This window comes from Somniosus microcephalus, unplaced genomic scaffold (assembly GCF_052327205.1).
Source record: "Somniosus microcephalus isolate GS21.2 unplaced genomic scaffold, FLI_Smic_1.0 scaffold74, whole genome shotgun sequence".
Lineage (NCBI taxonomy): Eukaryota > Metazoa > Chordata > Chondrichthyes > Squaliformes > Somniosidae > Somniosus > Somniosus microcephalus.
Window position 1 is genome coordinate 255,101 of NW_028225261.1, and position 22,787 is coordinate 277,887.

Consider the following 22,787-nt stretch of genomic DNA (forward strand, 5'->3'; position numbering starts at 1 on the left):
GTTTTTCCTCATGTCGCCTTTGGTTCTTTTGTCAATCACCTTAAATCTGTGTCCTCTGGTTCTCGACCCCTCTGCCAATTGGAAGAGTTTCTCTCTATCTACTCTGTCCAGACCCCTCTTGATTTTGAACACCTCTATCAAATCTCCTCTCAATCTTCTCTGCTCCAAGGAGAACAACACCAGCTTCTCCAGTCTATCAATGTAACTGAAATCTCTCATTCCTGGAATCATTCTCGTAAATCTTTTCTGCACCCTCTCTAAGGCCTTCACATCCTTCCTAAAGTGTGGTGCCCAGAATTGGACACAATACTCCAGTTGAGGCCGAACCAGTGTTTTATACAGTTTCATCATAATTTCAACACTTTTGTACTCTATACCTCTATTCATGAAGCCCAGGTTCCCGTAAGCTTTTTTAACTGCTTTCTCAACCTGCCCTGCCACCTTCAATGATTTGTGCACATATACCCCTCGGTCTCTCTGTTCATGCACCCACTTTAGGATTGTACCCTTTACTTTATATTTCCTCTCCTCACTCTTTCTACCAAAATGTATCACTTCGCACTTTTCTGCATTAAATTTAATCTGCCACGTGTCCGCCCATTCCACCAGCCTGTCTATGTCCACTTGAAGTCTATCACTATCTTCCTCACTGTTCACTATACTTCCAAGTTCTGTGTCATCTGCAAATTTTGAAATTGTGCCTTGTACACCCACATCCAAGTCTTTAATATATATCAAGAAAAGCAGTGGCCCTAGAACCGACCCCTGGGGAACACCACTGTGTACCTTCCTCCAGTCCGAAAAACAACCGTTCACCACTACTCGCTGTTTCCTGTCACTTAGCCAATTCCCTATCCATGCAGCTACTGTCCCTTTTATTCCATGGGCTTCAACTTTGCTGGTAAGTCTGTTATGTGGCACTTTGTCGAAAGCCTTTTGGAAATCCATGCACACCACGTCAACTGCATTGCCCTCATCAACCCTCTCTGTTACCTCATCAAAAAGCTCCATCAAGTTGGTTGAACACGATTTGCCTTTAACAAATCCGTGCTGGCTTTCCTTAATTAATCCACACTGTTAATTTTGTCCCTGATTTTTGTTTCTAAAAGCTTCCCCACTACCGAGGTCAAACTGACTGGCCCATGGTTGCTGGGTTTGTCCTTACACCCTTTTTTGAACAAGGATGAAACATTTGCAATTCTCCAGTCCTCTGGCACCACCCCAGTTTCTAATGAGGATTTGGAAGGTTATGGCCAGTACCTCCGCAATTTCTTCCTTCACTTCCCTCAGCGTACTAGGATGCTTCCCATCCGGTCCTGGTGACTTATCGACTTTAAGTACAGCCAGCCTTTCTAGTACCTTGTCTTTATCAATTTTATCCCATCCAGTGTCTCCTCTACCTCCTCCTTCACTATGTCTGCGGCAGCATCTTCTTCCTTGGTGAACAAATGTAAGAAGTCACACAACACCAGGTTATAGTCCAACAGCTTTATTTGAAATCACAAGCTTTCGGAGCGCTGCTCCTTCTTCAGGTGAAGTGGAGAAATGCATAAAGACACAGCTTATATAGTCAGAGAATCATGTCAGATGTTTACAGGTAACCTTTCCAACTGCCATTTATCACACCTCGGCAGAGAGATAATCACAGCAGTCAAAGGTGTGAATGGTGTCCAAACAGGTCAGTCAGGGAAACATTACATCAAAGAACAATGAGGTGGGGTCACAAGGGGTCAAATATTGCAGATGCTGGGGTCTGTATGAAAAACAAAAAAACAGGCAAAAAACATTTTTTTTGGCTGGAAATCACAGCAGCTCCGGCCGCATCTGTGTAGAGAGAACAAGCCAATGTCGACTCGAGTCTGGATGACCCTGCATCAGGTGGGGTTACATGTAGCGTGACATGAACCCAAGATCTCAGTTGAGGCCGTCCTCATGGGCGCGGAACTTGGCTATCAGTTTCTGCTCGACGATTTTGCGTTGTCGTGTGTCTCGAAGGCCGCCTTGGAGAATGCTTACCCGAAGATCGGAGGCTGAATGTCCTTGACTGCTGAAGTGTTCCCCGACTGGGAGGGAACACTCCTGCCTGGTGATTGTTGCGCGGTGTCCGTTCATCCGTTGTCGCAGTGTCTGCATGGTCTTGCCGATGTACCATGCTCCGGGGCATCCTTTCCTGCAACGTATGAGGTAGACAACGTTGGCCGAGTCACATGAGTATGTACCATGTACCTGGTGGGTGGTGTCCTCACGTGTGATGATGGTATCTGTGTTGATGATCTGGCATGTCTTGCAGAGGTTGCTGTGGCAGGGTTGTGTGGTGTCGTGGTCGCTGTTCTCCTGAAAGCTGGGTAATTTGCTGCGAACGATGGTCTGTTTGAGGTTAGGCGGCTGTTTGAAAACGAGTAGTGGAGGTGTGGGGATGGCCTTAGTGAGGTGTTCGTCGTCATCGATGACATGTTGAAGGCTGCGAAGAACATGGCGTAGTTTCTCTGCTCCGGGGAAGTACTGGACGACGAAGGGTACTCTGTTGGTTGTGTCCCGTGTTCTCTGCTCAGACGAGGAGGAACGCGATGGACACCTACAGACACTGAAAGACGCCCTTGTAAGAACGGGATATGACGCTCGACTCGTCGATCGACAGTTCAGACGGGCCACAGCGAAAAATCGCATAGACCTCCTCAGAAGACAAACACGGGACACAACCAACAGAGTACCCTTCGTCGTCCAGTACTTCCCCGGAGCGGAGAAACTACGCCATGTTCTTCGCAGCCTTCAACATGTCATCGATGACGACGAACACCTCGCTAAGGCCATCCCCACGCCTCCACTACTCGTTTTCAAACAGCCGCCTAACCTCAAACAGACCATCGTTCGCAGCAAATTACCCAGCTTTCAGGAGAACAGCGACCATGACACCACACAACCCTGCCACAGCAACCTCTGCAAGACATGCCAGATCATCAACACCGATACCATCATCACACGTGAGGACACCACCCACCAGGTACATGGGACATACTCATGTGACTCGGCCAACGTTGTCTACCTCATACGTTGCAGGAAAGGATGCCCCAGAGCACGGTACATCGGCGAGACCATGCAGACACTGCGACAACAGATGAACGGACACCGCGCAACAATCACCAGGCAGGAGTGTTCCCTCCCAGTCGGGGAACACTTCAGCAGTCAAGGACATTCAGCCTCCGATCTTCGGGTAAGCATTCTCCAAGGCGGCCTTCGAGACACACGACAACGCAAAATCGTCGAGCAGAAACTGATAGCCAAGTTCCGCACCCATGAGGACGGCCTCAACCGAGATCTTGGGTTCATGTCACGCTACATGTAACCCCACCTGACGCAGGGTCATCCAGACTCGAGTCGACATTGGCTTGTTCTCTCTACACAGATGCGGCCGGACCTGCTGTGATTTCCAGCCAAAAAAAATGTTTTTTGCCTGTTTTTTTGTTTTTCATACAGACCCCAGCATCTGCAATATTTGACCCCTTGTGACCCCACCTCATTGTTCTTAGATGTAATGTTTCCCTGACTGACCTGTTTGGACACCATTCACACCTTTGACTGCTGTGATTATCTCTCTGCCGAGGTGTGATAAATGGCAGTTGGAAAGGTTACCTGTAAACATCTGACATGATTCTCTGATTATATAAGCTGTGTCTTTATGCATTTCTCCACTTCACCTGAAGAAGGAGCAGCGCTCCGAAAGCTTGTGATTTCAAATAAAGCTGTTGGACTATAACCTGGTGTTGTGTGACTTCTTACATTTGTCCACCCCAGTCCAACTCCAGCATCTCCACACCATTCCTTGGTGAAGACAGATGCAAAGTACTGATTTAGTACCTCAGCCTTACCCTCTGCCTCCGTGCGTAGGCCTCCTTTTTGGTCCCTAATCGGCCCCACCCCTCCTCTCACTACCTGTTTACTATTTATATGCCTATAGAAGACTTTTGGATTACCTTTTATGTTAGCTGCCATTCTATTCTCATGCCCTCTCTTTGCCCCTCGTATTTTCTTTTTCACTTCTCCTCTGAACTTTCTATATTCAGCCTGATTCTCAGATGTATTCTCGACCTGACATCTGTCATACATGCTCTTTTTCTGCTTCATCTTACTCTCTATCTGTTTCGTCATCCAGGGTGCTCTGACTTTAGTTGCCCTACATTTCCCCCTAGTGGGAATGTACCTCGACTGTACCTGAATTATTTCCTCTTTAAAGGCAGCCCATTGTTCCTCTACAGTTTTGCCTGCCAATCTTTGATTCCAATTTACCCAGGCCAGATCCATTCTCATCCCACTGAAATTGGCCTTGCCCCACAGTGCAGTGGATGCGCTCTAGACTGCATTCTCCCCCCGAAGTGTCGTCACCCTCACCGGGATTCAGCACTGAGAACCGGTTTGAGAGCGCCAGACTCTCGGGGGATTCCTGCACTGCCTTGCCTCCTCAAACCCTGTTGGGCAGCCACCCAGTTACAATTCCCACAAACTCTCTGTGGCTGCAGGGTGACCACCTCCTGGAACGTGCGCTCCAGGAAACCCTCAGCCTCCCGTCTGCCCAGCAGTGACTCCAGCCACTCCCCAAGCTCAGAGACCCTGAGCTCGAGTTCCAGCCACTGGAGGCGCTTCCTGCACACGCGGTTCACCAGGACACGTGGAGCGTCCCGGAGTTCCCGCATGGCACAGGAATTGCAGCCATCGGTCCCATCGTTTGGCTTAAAATCTGTCTACTTAAGCTATAGATATATCTGATGTGAGGTTAGTGTCCCCTTACCCCTGTTTATTATTCAATCAGTGATTGCCCCTTTGCCAGGCCTGCTGCCTGCGGCCCCTCTCCCAGATTCCAGCCCCAGCTCTGTGCTGACTGAGCTGCTCTCACCTGGGGACAGCGCGTCAAGAAGGAGTTTGATATATTTCTTAAGGCTAAAGAGATCAAGGAATATGGGGAGAAAGCAGGGACAGGGTACTGAGCTTGGATGATCAGCCATGATCTCATTGAATGGCGGAGCAGACTTGAGGGGGCTGAATGGCCTACTCCTGCTCCTATCTTCTATGTTACTGCTAATGAGAGGGAGGAACTGAAAGAAATCAGTATTTGTAGGGAAATGGTGTTCGGGAAATTGACGGGATTGAAGGCCGATAAATCCCCAGGGCCTGATAATCTACATCCTAGGGTACTTAAGGAAGTGGCCCTAGAAATAGTAGATGCATTGCTGGTCATCTTCCAAAATTTGATAGACTCTGGAACCACCTATCAAATCTCATCTTGGCCTTCTCTGCTCTCAGGAGAACAACCCCAGCTTCTCCAGTCTATCCACGGAACTGTCATCCCTCATCCCTGGAACCATTCTAGTAAATATCTCTGCACCCTCTCCAAAGCCTTCACATCCTTCCTAAAGTGTGCTGCCCAGAATTGGACACAATATTGCCCTGGGGCTGAACTCGTGTTTTATAAAGGTTTAGCATAACTTCCTGGCTTTTGTACTCTCTGCCTCTATTTATAAAGCCCAGGACACTATGAGCTTTATTAACTGCTTTGTTAACCTGTCCTGCCACCTTTAAAGAATTGAGCACAAGCTCCCTTGTAGCACCCACTTTAAAATTGTACCATTTAGCAGGTATTTTCTCTCCTTATCCTAGCAAAATGTATCAGCTCACACTTTTCTGTGCTGAATTTTATCTACACTCCTTTTACAGGGTTTTAGAAGTGGAGCATTTACAGACAGGAAGCTCAGACCAGACATCACGTCAAGAACAGACAGAGTCGCTCAATTCATCAGGACCTGATTCAATCGCTCCTCCAATCTGCTGGCACCCCAGAGAGTTCACACTGATGAGAGACCTTTTAAATGTTCTGAGTGTGGGAAGAGCTTCAAAATCTACAAGTACCCAAAGAGACACCAGTGGCTACACACTGGGGAGAGCCCGTTCACCGGCCCCGTGTGTGGAAGGGATTCACTCAGTCATCCGCTCCGATGATACACCAGCAAATTCACACTAGGGAGAGACCTTTAACCCACTCCGTGTGTGGGAAGGGATTAATTGCACCATCCGTGCTGCTGAGACACCAGCTTGTCCACACCGATGAGAGACCGTTGACCTGCTCCGTGTTTTTGAAGCGATTCTCTCATTCTGCCACCCTCCTGAGACACCAGCTTGTTCACATTAAATGTTCTGACTGTGGGAAGAGATTTAAAAGGTCCCGGGATCTGAAGAGACACCAGCTGGAGAGAGCAGGAGAGATTCTGTTCACTTGCTCAGTGTGTGGGAAGAGATTCACTCGGTCCTCAAATCTGCTGGCACACCAGCGAGTTCACACTGGGGAGAGGCCGGTGAAACATTCCGACTGTGGGTAAAGCTTTCAAAGGTCCCAGGAGCTGAAGGGACACCAGCTGGAGAGAGCAGGAAAGAGGCCATTCACCCACTCCATGTGTGGGAAGGGATTCACTCAGTCATCAAGCCTGGTGAGACACCAGCAAGTTCACACTGGGGAGAGACCGTTCACCTGCTCTGTGTGTGGGAAGGGATTCACTCAGTCATCCCACCTACTGACACACCAGCAAGTTCACACTGGGGAGAGGCCATTCACCTGCTCCGTGTGTGGGAAGGGATTCACTCAGTCATCCAACCTGTTGAGACACCAGCGATACCACACTGATGAGAGACCATTTAAATGTTCTGACTGTGGGAAGAGCTTTAAAACCTCTGGGGATCTGAAGCAACACCAGCGAGTTCACTCCGATCAGAGACCATTTACATGTTCTGTCTGTGGGATGAGCTTTAAAAGCGGTGGGATTTTGAACGGACACCAGCGAGTTCACACTGGGGAGAGGCCATTCACCTGCTCTGTGGGTGGGAAGGGATTCACTTACCCATCCCACCTGCTGACCCACCAGCGAGTTCACACTGATGAGAGACCATTTCAATGTTCTGACTGTGGTAAGAGCTTTAAATGTTCGAAGGGCCTGAAGAGACACCAGCTGGAGAGAGAAGGAAAGTGACCATTCACCTGCTCCGTGTGTGCCCTGGAGACAGCTGGGGTGACATGAACATGGAATGGATGAATGTTTTATAAATTCTTGTACTGCTGTTTAATCTTTAAGACTTGTGCTGATGATTCCCTTTGATTGACTGTTCATGGTGTTACATAGAAACATAGAAGATAGGAGCAGGAGTCGGCCATTCGGCCCCTCGAGCCTGCTCCGCCATTCAATGAGATCATGGCTGGTCATCCAAACTCAGTACCCGGTCCCTGCTTTCTCCCCATATCCCTTGATCCCCTTAGCCTTAAGAAATATATCCAACTCCTTCTTGAATATATTTAATGAATTGGCCTCTACTGCCTTCTGTGGTAGAGAATTCCACAGGTTCACCACTCTCTGGGTGAAGAAATTCCTCCTCATTTCAGTCCTAAATGGCTTACTCCTTATCCCTAGACTGTGACCCCTAGTTCTGGACTCCCCGACCATCGGGAACATCCTTCCTGCATCTAGTCTGTCTAGTCCTGTTAGTATTTTATAAGTTTCAATGAGATCTCCTCTCATTCTTCTAAACTCCAGCGAGTACAAGCCCAATCGACCCAATCCCTCCTCATACGTCATTCCTGCCATCCCAGGTATCAGCCTGGTGAATCTTCACTGCTCTCCTTCCATGGCAAGAACACCCTTCCTCAGATAAGGTGACCAAAACTGCACACAATACTCAAGATGTGGTCTCACCAAGGCCCTGAACAACTGCAGCAAGACATCCTTGTTCCTGTACTCAAACCCTCTCGCTACAAAAGCCAACATACCGTTTGCCTTCTTAACCGCCTGCTGCACCTGCATGCTTTCCTTCAGCAACTGGTGCACAAGGATGCCCAGGTCTCGTTGCACTTCCCCTTCTCCCAATCTGTTGCCATTCAGATAATAGTCTGCCTTTCTGTTTTTGGCACCAAAGTGGATAACCTTGCATTTATCCACGTTATATTGCATCTGCCATGCTTCTGCCCAATCACCCAACCTGTCCAAATCATACTGGAGTTTCTCGGCATCCTCCTCACAGTACACAAGCCCACCATAGAATGTACAGCACAGAAACAGGCCATTCGGCCCAACTGGTCCATGCCAGTGTTTATGCCCCACACTTCTTCAATTAACCCAATTAACATCTCCTCCCATTCCTTTCTCCCTCGTGTGGCTTCCCCATAAATCCATCTATGCTGTTCACCTCAACTACTCCTTGTGGTAACGAGTTCCCCATTCTCACCATTCTCTGGGTAAAGACATTTCCCCTGAATTCCCTCCTGGATTTATTCGTGACTATTATATTTATGGCCCCATAAATATGATGAGATTTTGTTAAGCTGACCAGTATGTTGTTGTACTTTGTCTTTTTCTGATGAATGAAACATTACTGAGCCCCTGTACCCGTGTTATGGGATGAAGTGCCAGACAAGTGAAGGCACAACGTCTGGGTGTGAATCTGATAATAACCTCACGGACCGTATAGGTGTGATAACCAGATGGGCTTGTGGTTATAGTCTGGTCACAGATGGACTAAATTCCCTGAATTAGCAGGAGTTCAGGAGGCGGTCAACAGACGGGTCCAAACAATCCCATTTCCTGAGCGGTAACCAAGCTTGTGTATAAGAACAGGCCACTTAAGCCGTTGTCAGTTGGAACAGACTCGAGAAGATCGCGCGTGAATCCACTGTACTTCTATTCTCCAGATTGAGGGAATTATCACCCGATCTGTGTTATGCAGCGCTCTTAATAAAGCCTGGAGAGACAATTTGTGTTCTTGTGAGCTTGATTATCTGATATCCGAAACCCTAGGACTCCTGATCATTAGAGTCAGCCTCAGTGTGTGGAAAGGGATTCCCTGGTGTATCCCACCCGCTGACACACCAGAGTGTCCACAGTGTGACTGCGGTGGGTCGATTCCACTGTTTCCGATGCCTTTAATCACATCCAGGACTGAACCATGTTAATTCAGGCAACTGGGGCTTGTAAATGTTAAGAGCCCCCAATAACTGGGCTGGATTTAAAGATTATTCCCTGTTCTCTCAGTACTAGTGAGCAGAGAGAAGCTGATGTTATAGAATCATAGAGCACAGTAGGATGCCTTTTGGCCCATCGTGCTGGTGCTGGCTCTCTGAAAGAGCGATGCAATTAGTCCCACTGCCCTGCTCTTTCCCACAGCCCTGCAAATTTCTGCTTTTAGTGTATATCCAATAAGAACATAAGAAATAGGAGCAGAAGTAGGCCATACGGCCCCTCGGGCCTGCTCCGCCATTCAATAGGATCATGGCTGATCTGAATCTAGACTCACGTACACTTCCCTGCCCTCTCCCCGTATCCCCTAATTCCCTTAACTGCTAGGAAAATGTCTATCTCCATTTTAAATTTATTTAATGTTGCAGCTTCCACAGCTCTCTGGGGTAGCAAATTCCATAGATTTACTACCCTCTGAGTGAAGAAGTTTCTTCTCATCTCAGTTTTGAAAGGGCAGCCCCTTATTCTAAGATTATGCCCCCTAGTTCTAGTCTCACCCCTCAGTGGAAACATCCTCACCGCATCCACCCGATCAAGCCCCCTCACAATCTTATATGTTTCGATAAGATCGCCTCTCATTCTTCTGAACTCCAATGAGTAGAGTCCCAACCTACTCAACCTTTCCTCATACGTCAACCCCCTCACCTCTGGAATCAACCGAGTGAACCTTCTCTGAACCGCCTCGAGAGCAAGTATATCTTTTCTTAAATATGGAAACCAAAACTGCACGCAGTATTCCAGGTGTGGCCTCACCAATACCCTGTATAACTGCAGCAAGACTTCCCTGTTTTTATACTCCATCCCCCTTGCAATAAAAGCCAAGATTCCATTGGCCTTCCTGATCACCTGCTGCACCTGCATACTAACTTTTTGTGTTTCATGCACCAGGACCCCCAGATCCCTTTGTACTGTAGCACTTTGCAGTTTCTCTCCATTTAGATAATAACTTGCTCTTTGATTTTTTCTGCCAAAGTGCATAACCTCACACTTTCCAACATTATATTGCATCTGCCAAATCTCTGCCCACTCACTTAGCCTGTCTATGTCCTTTTGCAGGTTTTTTACGTCTTCCTCACTCACTGCTTTCCCTCCCATCTTTGTATCGTCGGCAAACTTGGATATGTTGCACTCGGTCCCTCCCTCCAAATCGTTAATATAGATTGTAAAGAGTTGGGGTCCCAGCACTGACCCCTGCGGAACACCACTAGTTACTGATTGCCAGCCTGAGAATGAACCATTTATCCCAACTCTTTGTTTTCTGTTAGATAGCCAATCTTCCACCCATGCCAGTATATTACCCCCAATCCTGTGATTTTTTATCTTGATCAGTAATCTTTTGTGTGGAACCTTGTCAAATGCCTTTTGGAAGTCCAAATACACTACATCCACTGGTTCCCCTTTATCCACCCTGTATGTTACATCCTCAAAGAATTCGAGCAAATTTGTCAAACATGACTTCCCCTTCATAAAACCATGCTGACTCTGTCCCATTAAATTATGTTTATCCAAATGCTCTGTTACTGTTTCCTTAATAATGGACTCCAACATTTTGCCAACCACAGATGTTAGGCTAACTGGTCTATAGTTTCCAGCTTTTTGTCTATTCCCCTTCTTAAAAACGGGTGTTACATTAGCAGTTTTCCAATCTGCCGGGACCTTTCCTGAGTCCAGGGAGTTCTGGAAAATGATCACCAATGCATCCAGAATCCCTACCGCCACTTCTCTCAAGACCCTAGGATGTAGGCCATCAGGTCCGGGGGATTTATCCGCCTTAAGTCCCATTATTTTACTGAGTACCATCTCCTTAGTGATTTTAATCGTGTTTAGCTCCCCCCCCCCGCCAATTGCCCCCTGTTTGTCCAGTGTTGGGATATTTTTAGTGTCCTCTCCTGTAAAGACTGATACAAAATATTTGTTCAGCGTCTTTGCCAACTCCATGTTCCCTACCACTAGTTTCCCGGTCTCATCCTCTAAGGGACCAACGTTCACTTTAGCCACCCTTTTTCTTTTTATATAGCTGTAGAAGCTCTTGCTATCTGTTTTTATATTTTTTGCTAGTTTACTTTCATAATCTATCTTCCCTTTCTTAATTAATCTTTTAGTTATTGTTTGCTGGCTTTTAAATGCTTCCCAATCTTCTATCCTCCCACTAGATTTGGCTAATTTATAAGACCTTGTTTTCAGTCGAATACTATCCTTTATTACTTTACTAAGCCACGGATGGCTGTCTTTTCTTTTACTCCCCTTTTTCCTCAGTGGAATATATTTATCTTGAAAGATGTGAAATATCTCCTTGAATGTAGACCACTGCTCTTGTACCGTCTTACACTTCAATCTGTTTTCCCAGTCCACTTTAGTCAATTCTACTCTCATACCTTCATAGTCTCCTTTATTTAAGCTCAGTACGCTGGTTTGAGATCCAACTCTCTCACCCTCAAACTGAATTTGGAATTCAACCATATTATGGTCACTCATTCCAAGGGGATCCTTTACTAGGACATTTTTTATTAATCCTGTCTCATTACACAGGACCAGATCTAAGATTGCCTGCCCCCTGGTTGGTTCAGTTACATACTGCTCAAGGAACCCGTCCCTAATGCACTCTATGAACTCTTCCTCAATGCTGCCATGCCCAATTTGATTCGTCCAGTCAATATGAAAGTTAAAATCCCCCATGATTATACCTGTTCTCTTATTACAAGCCCCAACTATTTCCTGATTTATACTCCGACCAACAGAGTTGCAACTGTTAGGATGCCGATAGACTATGCCCACTAGTGACGTTTTCCCCTTATGATTCCTTACCTCCACCCAAACTGTTTCACTATCCTGATCCTTTGACCCAATATCATTTCTGACTATTGCAGTGATTCCATCCTTGATTAACATAGCAACCCCACCTCCCTTTCCTTCCTGTCTGTCCTTCCTAATTGTCAAATACCCTTGTATGTTTCGTTCCCAGTCATGATTATCTTGCAGCCATGTTTCCGTAATGGCCACCAGATCATACCCATGTGTAGTTATTTGCACCATCAACTCGTCAATTTTGTTGCGAATGCTGCGTGCATTCAGATAAAGAACTTTCAAATATGTTTTCTGACAATTTATTCCTGCTTTTACCCCTTTTACTACTTTACCTTTATCATCATACATTCTGTCCCTTCCTGACACGCTCTGGTTTTTAATTCCCCCACTGCTACCTTGCTCTATTGCCTTCTCCGCTATCATTTTTATTTTTCGCTCTACCCCCCCACTAATTAGTTTAAAGCCCTCTCTACAGCCCTAGTTATTCAATTCGCCAGGATTCTAGTCCCAGCACTGGCCAAGTGAAGTCCATCCCAACGGAACAGCTCTCGCCTGTCCCAGTACTGATGCCAGTGTCCCAGGAAGCAAAACCCATTTCTCCCACACCAGTCTTTGAGCCACGCATTTAACTCTCTAATTTTATTTACCCTAGCTAAATTTGCACGTGGCTCAGGTAGTAATCCAGAGATTATTACCCTTGTGGTTCTGCTTTTTAATTTGGCCCCTAGCTGCTCAAACTCCTTCAGCAGAACCCCCTTCCTTGTCCTACCTATGTCATTGGTACCAACATGGACCACGACAACTGGATCCTCCCCCTCCCACTCCAAGTTTCTCTCCAGCCCAGAGGAGATGTCCTTAACCCTGGCACCGGGCAGGCAACACAGCCTTCAGGACTCTCGCTCTCGGCTGCAAAGAACTCTATCTATCCCCCTAACGATACTATCCCCTACCACTACAACATTTCTTTTAACTCCCCCCACTTGAATGGCCCCCCACTCCACGGTGCTGTAGCCAGGTTGCTCATCCTCCCCGCAGTCCCTGTTCCCATCCTCACAGGGAGTAAGAGCCTCAAACCTGTTGGACAAGAGCAAGGGCTGCGGCTCCTCTAACACTAGGCAGCACGGTGGCATAGTGGTTAGCACTGTTGCCTCACAGCGCCAGGGACCCGGGTTTGAATCCGGCCTCGGGTGACTGTCTGTGTGGGGTTTGCACATTCTCCCCGTGTTTGCGTGGGTTTCCTCCAGGTGCTCCGGTTTCCTCCCACAGTCCAAAGATGTGCGGGTTAGGTTGATTGGCTATGATAAATTGACCCTTAGTGTTAGGGGGATTAAATACCTGGGGTTACGGGGATAGGGTGGGATATGCGTTGGTGTAGGGGTTACGGGGATCGGGTGGGATATGTGTCGGTGCAGGCTCGATGGGCCGAAATGGCCTCTATCTGCACTGTGGGGTTTCTGTGATTCTGTGATTCTGTGACTACCTCCTGGATCCCCGTAACTGCCTCACTTCTAGTCACACCATCCTGACCCTGACCACGGACTACATCTGAATTAATTAATCTAATTGGTGTGACTACCTCCTGATACAGAGTCCAAGTAACTCTCCCCCTCCCTGATGTGTCTCAGTGTTTGAAGCTCGGACTCCAGCTCTTCAACACGGAGCTGGAATTCCTCGAGCAGCCAACACTTACTGCAAATGTGATCACCGTGAGCATCAATGGTGTCCACCAGCTCCCACATATTGCAGCAGCAACACATCACCTGATCTCCCATTCTATGTAATTAATTAAATTTATTAATATTATTTTTAAATACCCTCTGCCCCGATTCTAGATGATGAATATCGCACCTTAGAAACTATAAACCACAGAGTTTAAGCTTAAAAAGACAGAAATACTTACCAACAAATCACTTACCCGCTTTCTGGTGACGTTACACTTGGATTACTTTTTACCTCTCTCCTTCCCTCTGAGGTCCGAGACGGGCGACTGGGTCTCTGAAGCTTTTGCAAACTTCCCGCTCGCGCCTCCCGCCGACACCCGCGGTCTGAGGCCTTACCTGGGTCTCTGAAGCCTTTTTAAGCTTCCCGCTCGCGCCTCCCTTTTGAAAGTTACTATTGAATCTGCTTCCACCTCCCATTCAGGCAGTGCATTCCAGATCATCACAATTCGCTGTGTAAAAAAAGTCTCCTCATTTCCTCTCTCGATTCTTTTGCCAATGATCTGAAATCTGTGTCCTCTCGTTACCGACCCTCCTGCCAGTGACAACAGCTTCTCCTTGTTTGCTCGATCAAAGCCCCTCCTAATTTTGAGCCCCTCGATCACAGCTCCACTTAACCGTCTCTGCTCCAAGTTATATTGCCATTGTTCTGTGAATTGTTGCTGTGATCGAGGTGCTGGATGTCCGTGCCTGGGGAATGGGACATTTTATCCTCGTGAGCTCCGAGTGTCAGCATCCAGCAATCTCTGGTCAGGGACTGTCTTTTTAAACTGCCTCACCTGAGTTTTTTGACTCCCTGATTTCATTATTAAACATTTCAGAGTTTTTGCAGAGTGACCAAGGCTGACAGATAAATGTGAGGTATTACATTTTGGTAGGAAGAATGGGGAGGTCACTTATCACTTGGAGGGTGCGAGTCTAGGTGGGGTAGAGGAACAAAGGGATCTCGGAGTACAAATACACAAATCACTAAAAGTTGCGACACAGGTTAGCAAGGCCATAAAAAAAAGTAAACCAAGCACTAGGGTTTATTTCTCGAGGGATAGAATTGAAAAGTAGTGAAGTTATGCTAAACCTGTATCGAACCTTGATTAGACCACACTTAGAGTACTGCGTACAGTTCTGGTCACCATATTATAAAAAGGATATAGAGGCACTGGAGAGGGTGCAGAGAAGATTTACAAGGATGATACCAGAAATGCGAGGGTATACATATCAGGAAAGGATGAACAGGCTGGGTCTCTTTTCTCTTGAAAACAGAAGGCTGAGGGGTGACCTAATAGAGGTCTTTAAAATTATGAAAAATGTTGATAGAGTGGATACAGAGAGAATGTTTCCACTTGTGGGGAAGAGCATAACTAGAGGCCTCAATATAAGATAGTCACCAAGAAATCCAATGGGGAATTGAGAAGAAACTTCTTTACCCAGAGAGTGGTGAGAATGTGGAACTCGCTGCCACAGGGAGTGGTTGAAGCGAATAGTATCGATGCATTTAAGGGGAGGCTAGACAAGCATATGGGGGAGAAGGGAATCGAGGGTTATGCTGATAGATTTAGATGAGGAAAGACGGGAGGAGGCTCGAGTGGAGCATAAACACCGGCATGGACTGGTTGGGCCGAATGGCCTGTTTCTGTGCCGTATATCCGATGTCATCCTATGTCAAGTATCCCAGCTGGCTTAGCTCCAGGCACTTTAGCTCAGTGGGCAGCACTCTCACCTCTGAGTCAGAAGGTCGTGGGTTCAAGTCCCAGTCCAGAGACTTGAGCATAAAAATCTAGGTTGACACTCCAGTACTGAGAGAGTGCTGCGCTGTCAGAGGTGCCGTCTTTCGGATGAAATGTTAAACCGAGGCCCCCGTCTGCTCTTTCAGGTGGATGTAAAAGATCCCATGGCACGACATTGAAGAAGAGCAGGGGAGTTCTCCCCGGTGTCCTGGGGCCAATATTTATCCCTCAATCAACATCACTGAAATAGATTATCTGGTCATTGTCACATTGTTGTTTGTGGGAGCTTGCTGTGCACCAATTGGCTGCTGCATTTCCTACATTACAACAGTGACTACACTTCAGAAGTACATCATTGGCTGTAAAGCGCTCTGGAACATCCTGAGGTTGTGAAAAGCGCTATATAAATGCAAGTCTTTCTTTCTCAGCAAGAGGGCGAGTGTCAGTGGTTGGAGGGAGGAGCTCAGTGTTGTCACTGGGTGGACACAGACAGATTGAAGCTAAAAGACAGAGAATGCTGAAGTTTCGAATGATAACACCCAAAGTCAGGAGATGAGCCCTTTGTCCTAGATAAGGGAGCTGGTTGCTAAGAGACCCACAGACCTAATAACACTGCAAACTGCTCAGGCAGCAGACTTGTTGCAACATGTGAGGTCACGAGTGAGTTGGTGCCCAGACAACAGAGCCTTGGGCATTCCTGAGAGACACAAACTGGTTCTGTAACCAGGAGAACAGGTTGAGGGAGTCACCCTACGTGGGACGGCTCGTCTGAGGTGTTAACACAGAGTCAGCTTGGGAATGGGATGATCAATGTATCATAGAAATTTACAGCACAGAAGGAGGCCATTCAGCCCATCTTGTCCGTGCCGGCCGACAAAAAGCTATCCACCCTCATCCCACTTTCCAGCACTTGGTCCGTAGCCTTGTAGGTTACGGCACTTCAAGTGCATATCCAAGTACTTTTTAATGTGATGAGGGTCTCTGGCTCTACCACCCTTTCAGGCAGTGAGTTCCAGACCCTCACCACCCTCTGGGTGAAAAAAATTCTCCTCAAATCCCCTCTAACCTTCCGACCAATTACTTTAAATCTGTGCCCTCTGGTTATTGACCCTTCTGCTAAGGGAAATAGGTCCTTCCTATCCACTCTATCTAGGCCCCTCATAATTTTATACACCTCAATTAAGTCTCCCCTCAGCCTCCTCTGTTCCAAAGAAAATAACCCGAGCCTCTCCAATCTTTCCTGGTAGCTAAAATTCCCCAGCCCAGGCAACATCCTCGTAAATCTCCTCTGCACTCCCTCTAGTGCAATCACATCCTTCCTGTAATGTGGTGACCAGAACTGCACGCAGTGTTCTAGCTGTGGCCTAACTAGTGTTTTATACAGTTCAAGCATAACCTCCCTGCTCTTACATTCTATGCCTCGGCTAATAAAGGCAAGCATTCCGTGTGCCTTCTTAACCACCTTATCTACCTGTCCTGCTACCTTCAGGGATCTGTGGACAGGCACTCCAAGGTCCCTCTGATCCTCTGCACTTCTCAGTGTCCTACCATTTATAGTCTATTCTCTTGCCTTGTTAGCCCTCCCCAAATGTATTACCTCACACTTCTCCAGATTCAATTCCATTTGCCACTGTTCTGCCCACCTGACCAGTCCATTGATATCTTCCTGCAGTCTGCAGCTTTCTTCTTCATTATCAACCACACGGCCAACTTTTGCATCATCTGCAAACTTCTTAATCATACTTCCTACATTCAAGTCCAAATCATTGATTTATACCACAAAAAGCAAATGACCCAGTACTGAGCCCTGTGGAACCCCACTGGAAACAGCCTTCCAGTCACAAAAACACCCTTCGACCTTTACCCTTTGTTTCCTGCCTCTGATCCAATTTTGGATCCAACTTGACACTTTGCCTTGGATCCCACGGGCTTTTACTTTTGTGACCAGTCTGCCATGTGGGACCTTATCAAAAGCCTTGCTAAAATCCATATAGACTACATCAAACACACTACCCTCATCGACCCTCCTTCTTACCTCCTCAAAAATGCAACCAAGTTAGTCAGACACGACCTTCCCTTAACAAATCGATGCTGTCTGTCCCTGATTAATCTGCATCTTTCTAAATGAAGATTTATCCTGTCCCTCAGAATCTTTTCCAATAATTTTCCCACCACCGAGGTTAGGCTGACTGGCCTGTAATTACTCAGTCTATCCCTTTCTCCCTTTTTAATCAACGGTACCATGTTAGCAGTCCTCCAGCACCACCCCTGTAGCCAGAGAGGATTGGAAAATGATGGTCAGAGCCTCTGCTATTTCTTCTCTTAACAGTCTGGGATACATTTCATCCGGGCCTGGGGATTTATCGACTTTCCAAGATGCTAAACCCCTTAATACTTCCTCTCTCACTATGTTTATTTCATCTAATATTTCACACTCCTCCTCCCTGATTGCGATGTCTGCATCGTCCCTCTCTTTTGTGAAAACAGATGTAAAATATTCATTAATATATATATGATGTTAGGTTAGTGTCCCCTTACCCCTGTTTATTATTCAATCAGTGATTGCCCCTTTGCCAGGCCCGCGGCCCCTCTCCCAGATTCCAGCCCCAGCTCTGTGCTGACTGAGCTGCTCTCACCTGGGGACAGCGCGTCACAATCGGCCCCAGCGCACCTGAGCTGGAGAGGAGGCCCCGCCCCCTTGCTGCGCCGCCATTGGTTGGAGGACCCGCCGCCAGTCGGCTCTGCTCGTGCTCTTCCTATTGGTCAGAGCTCCCGTCAGTCACAGGCCCTGCGATCACGTGCTGCGGTTCACTCCGCCCCCTCGCAAAACTCACTTTCCCTCACTGATTGCGGCTCTTCACCAACACCGTCTTTACAAAGAAAGCCCCGTGCGGCAGCCTGGAGCTCAGGGGCCCAGCAGGCAGGCACGGGGGAGGATGATTGACAGGGGCCCAGGGTGTCTGCTGAGCATGCGCGGTGCGGGCCGGGCGCCTGTGGAGCAGGAGAGGGCGGGGCCATGGGGTGCATGCGCGGGGTCAGCCACAACTCAGCGTGGCGGCCGGATCTGATGAGAGACACAAGAACATAAGATGTAGGAGCAGGAGTAGGTCATTTGGCCCCTCGAGCCTGCTCCACCATTCAATAAAATCATGGCTGATGTGATCTTGGCCTCAACTCCACTTCCCTGCCCGCTCCCCATAACCCTCGACTCCCTTATCGTTCAAAAACCTGTCTATCTCCACCTTAAACACACTCAATGACCCAGCCTCCACAGCTCTCTGGGGAAGAGAATTCCAAAGGTCAGAGGCTGGGTATCCTGTGGCAAGTGTCTCACCTCCTGACTCCCCAAAGCATTTCTACCATTTACAAGGCACAAGTCAGGAGTGTGATAGAATACTCTCCACTTGCCTGGATGAGTGCAGCTCCAACAACACTCAAGAAGCTTGACACTGTGGAAACGTGAATTAAATGGGCAATGAATTGGCTTACAAAAATGGCTTCACACAAGGAAAGTCTAGATTAGATTAAAAAGCAGCCCCAGCTGTGCAAAGTGCAAAAGCTAGCAGAACAGAGAATCTGCCTCAGCCTGAGGCCAAGTGTTAACGAAGTGCTAACGACCAGATCAGGGCCACTGAAAGGGCCTAACTGCTGACTAGAGAATGATTGACTAGCCATTGTTCGGTGCCCACAGCAGTGAGACAAGTCAGGACCTGCTTGCCAGACTGAAGACCAGGTCATGGTCAAACCGAAAGGGCTTGAGTGATTCCCATTGGAGAACGCGTGTTGCCAGGGAAGTGATGTAACAAAACACTTGTTGCCAGGAAAGTGATGTAGTGACCCTTGTCCCACGGTATAATAGGGGCTTCCCCACCGGTATTCTCTCTCTCTTAGCCAGAAAGCGTGTGGAACATCAAGAGGGTCAGACATCTCCCGGGGACATAAATGCTGGCACCACGTGTCTAACCCGGGGTGACCCTCGGGACACGAATGTACTGTCGATATGCTGTATGACCACTCCGGACAGTAATGAATAAAATGATGTTGTTTTAACTCTCCGAACCCTCGAGCCTGGAATTCTTCGTACTACGGAACTCAAGAAGAGGACCAGAAAAACCCGGTTCTTACAACTTGGCGTAATCGGCAGGATCGCAAGACATCAAGAAAGGGGAAAAAGGTAAGCACTGGAATTTATTGTGCCCTTTTTGCACCCTGTCTCTGCGATCTTTATTGAATGAACCAACCGGGTAGCGTACCCTCTGGCTGGCGGTTAATGGACCACAGGTCCCATTGCTAGCTAGCACGCAGCAGAGTCCGGGGTGACTCTAGTCTATTTTAAACTTATTCGTTAAGTCTACGACCTGTGGCAACATGACGGAACCAAGTAGAAAACCAACGACGGAAAAAGGAGGCAGAGCCCCTCCTGAGACCACGTTAGAAGAAATAGTAATCCAACTCAAACAGTATATAGAAAGTACATTCGATGTCCCACACATATCAGCACAGTGGCATAGTGGTTAGCACTGTTGCCTCACAGCGCCAGGGACCCGGGTTCGAATCCGGCCTCGGGTGACTGTCTGTGTGGAGTTTGCACATTCTCCCCGTGTTTGCGTGGGTTTTCTCCGGGTGCTCCGGTTTCCTCCCACAGTCCAAAGATGTGCGGGTTAGGTTGATTGGCTATGATAAATTGACCCTTAGTGTTAGGGGGATTAAATACGTGGGGTTACGGGGATAGGGTGGGATATGTGTCGGTGCAGGCTCGATGGGCCGAAATGGCCTCTATCTGCACTGTGGGGTTTCTGTGATTCTGTGAACATGAATATAATATCGAACAAAAATTTGGTGCCTCAAAAGGACAATGGTCCCTTGATGATATAAAAAGAGCATGGGGCAAGACCACCCGTATGAAAGGAGGGAAAAGAAAAACGGGCTGGGTATTGGCCACCTTGAAACAGTGTAGGCAGAGAGGGGAAATAACTCGGAAGGCGGCAGAGGCCAAAGAAAAAGAACAAAAAACAGCTCTCCATGAACAGATAACAAAATACAAAACCGAGTTAGAGAAACACCAAAAATGCCTTGAAAAAGCAAACGAAAGAGCAGAAAAGTGGAAGGCAAAAACCAAGGAGGAAAGGGAAATACATAGGGAAAATCCCGGAGTGGTGATGATTACTCCGACGCCCTTGTATCCTACCTATCCTGCAGCACCCACTACAGCCCCTCCGGCATATGAACAGCCCACGCTCCAACCCCGATCAAACGAAGCCCATATTGCTAAAATAAATACTCCTCTTACGGACTCATCAGACGAAGAAGATATAACCAAGAAACCACCCCCATGCCTTGCCCCCATCAGGTTACAAAAACATGAAGTAGGCGGCCGAAATCTCCGAATTTATACCTATTACCCGGCCAACCCAAAAGATATAGATCAATGGGCAACTGATATGCCGCACCCAAAGAAAAGCAGAGTAAAAGCCTGGCAGTTCTTGGAAAGAAAAAGAACAATCTATAACCTGCACCCATTTGATGGATGCCAGGTTATAGCAGTAGTAGTTAGCGCAAGAGAGTCGGCCGCCCTGACGGCAATAGTAAATATGGCCGTCACCAGACGAGCAAACGCCCTACTTAACGCAGCCAGACAAGCACACCAAGTGGCCTTAGCGGCGCATCAAGCAGCCAACCCACCTCCAGCTGCCGGAGCCCAACCCCCTGCCGTACCACCTCCAGCTCCACCAGTCCTAATAGTCCCCCCTGACCTAGCTCTGATAGAATCAGAAGCCGATAGGACAGAAGGGTGGACGGCCATTAGAAATTGGCTACAGGAAAGGGGCCCGACCAATCCAGACTGGTCCAAAATAGCCTCCTGTGTCCAAAAAGAAAAAGAAGACCCCAATGACTTCGCCGGTCGTTTCGCTAACCAGTGGGTAGAGTACTCTGGCATGGGACAGAATACCGAAGCAGAGGTGGATGCCTGCACCCATGAACCATTGAAAAACACCTTTATGAATGGTTTGAGACCTGACCTGGCAAAATTGGTAAAATTAACAATGGCAAACTGGAAAACAAACGCAGTTTCTTTTGCGGACCTGACCCAACAAGCCGTAACCCAGGATAGAGAACACTGTGCCAAGCTCCGAGTCATGAAACTAAACCCCCCGGAGCGAGCAAGCTCTGCAACCCCCTCGGGAAACCCAGATAAGAAACCAGGCACTTGCTACAAATGTGGGAAAGAGGGACACTGGGCTAGAACATGCCGAGTGGGCAACAGGGGTAGAGGAAGAAGCAATAACGGAGGAAGAAGTGGGGGAGGACAATGGCAAGGACAGGCAGTCCCAGATAATCAACCCGGCACAAATCCGTGGCAGACCCTGGGCGCCGCCGGCCTGTATGACACCCAGACAATTACCCCCTCCCCACCAACCCTTAGCCCTGGAGAGATGGCGATGGTAGAAATGTACCGGAACTCAAACTCCACCGGAAGGGAAACCTTCGATAGCATGGCCCGACACCAAGCAAAAAACCAATAGACCCCACCAACGAACCCCCGAAGGCAGAGATACCTTGGCAATTGAGAGCTTTAATCACCCAAGCCAGGGACGGCCTCTATATGACTTTGTTGGTGGGAAAAACAGATAACTCACCCCCACTGAAAGTAGACTGCCTATTGGACACAGGAGCAGAATTGACGGTCTTCCCCACACAATATGCCCAAGACTGCCCGCTAGATGGGAAAACAGAGAAAGCCTTAGGGGCCAGTGGAGAAGACATCATCTTACATAGAACCCACAAAATGACCTTGTGTTTCGGCCCCCATGAAACAAGGGAACATATATGGATTGGACCCATCACCGCCCCCATCATAGGCTTGGACATATTGACAAAGCTAGACTTTAGCCTACACTTCACTGGGAATGGAGACATAGGCTGGACGATCCAAAACAGCCCCCGCAGGATAAGAGCTGTGAAAGAGAATAGTAAGGACGAGTGGGGACTGAAGGACCATCCTATCTGGGCGCGAGATAAATATGAGTGCGGAACCCTACGAATGGACCCCGTAACGTTCACAGGGAAGCCGCCACCTTCCACAAAACAGTACCCTATAAGCCCCGCCGCCATCGCCGGCATTTTGCCTATAATTGAATAATTAGAAAAACAAGGGGTGTTAATTAAGACACACTCTGCCTCCAACCGTCCCGTGTGGCCAGTGGTAAAATCCAATGGACAATGGCGACTGACCATTGATTATCAAAAGGCCAACGAGTGCATAGAACAAAAGACCCAATTGGTGGCGGACCCATCAGTTATCTTTAACTCCTTGGGATCTGAGGAAGAAATCTTCTCAGTAATAGGCATGGCCAATGGCTTTTGGGCCGTACCCTTAGCCAAAGAGGTGCAGCCGTGGTTCGCCTTTATGGTAAACCAACAACAGTACACCTGGACAAGGATGCCACAGGGCTTCCACAGTAATCCTACAGTGTACCACCGAGCGATACAGAAGG

The 22,787-nt window shown here is 47.9% G+C and overlaps 1 pseudogene; it reads right to left on the reverse strand.

Annotated features, from left to right (window-relative positions):
* LOC147083133 (ferritin heavy chain B pseudogene) overlaps positions 1–22,413 on the reverse strand; it is a 44,213-nt pseudogene extending 21,800 nt beyond the window's left edge.
* Between the last annotated feature and the right edge of the window lie 374 nt (positions 22,414–22,787).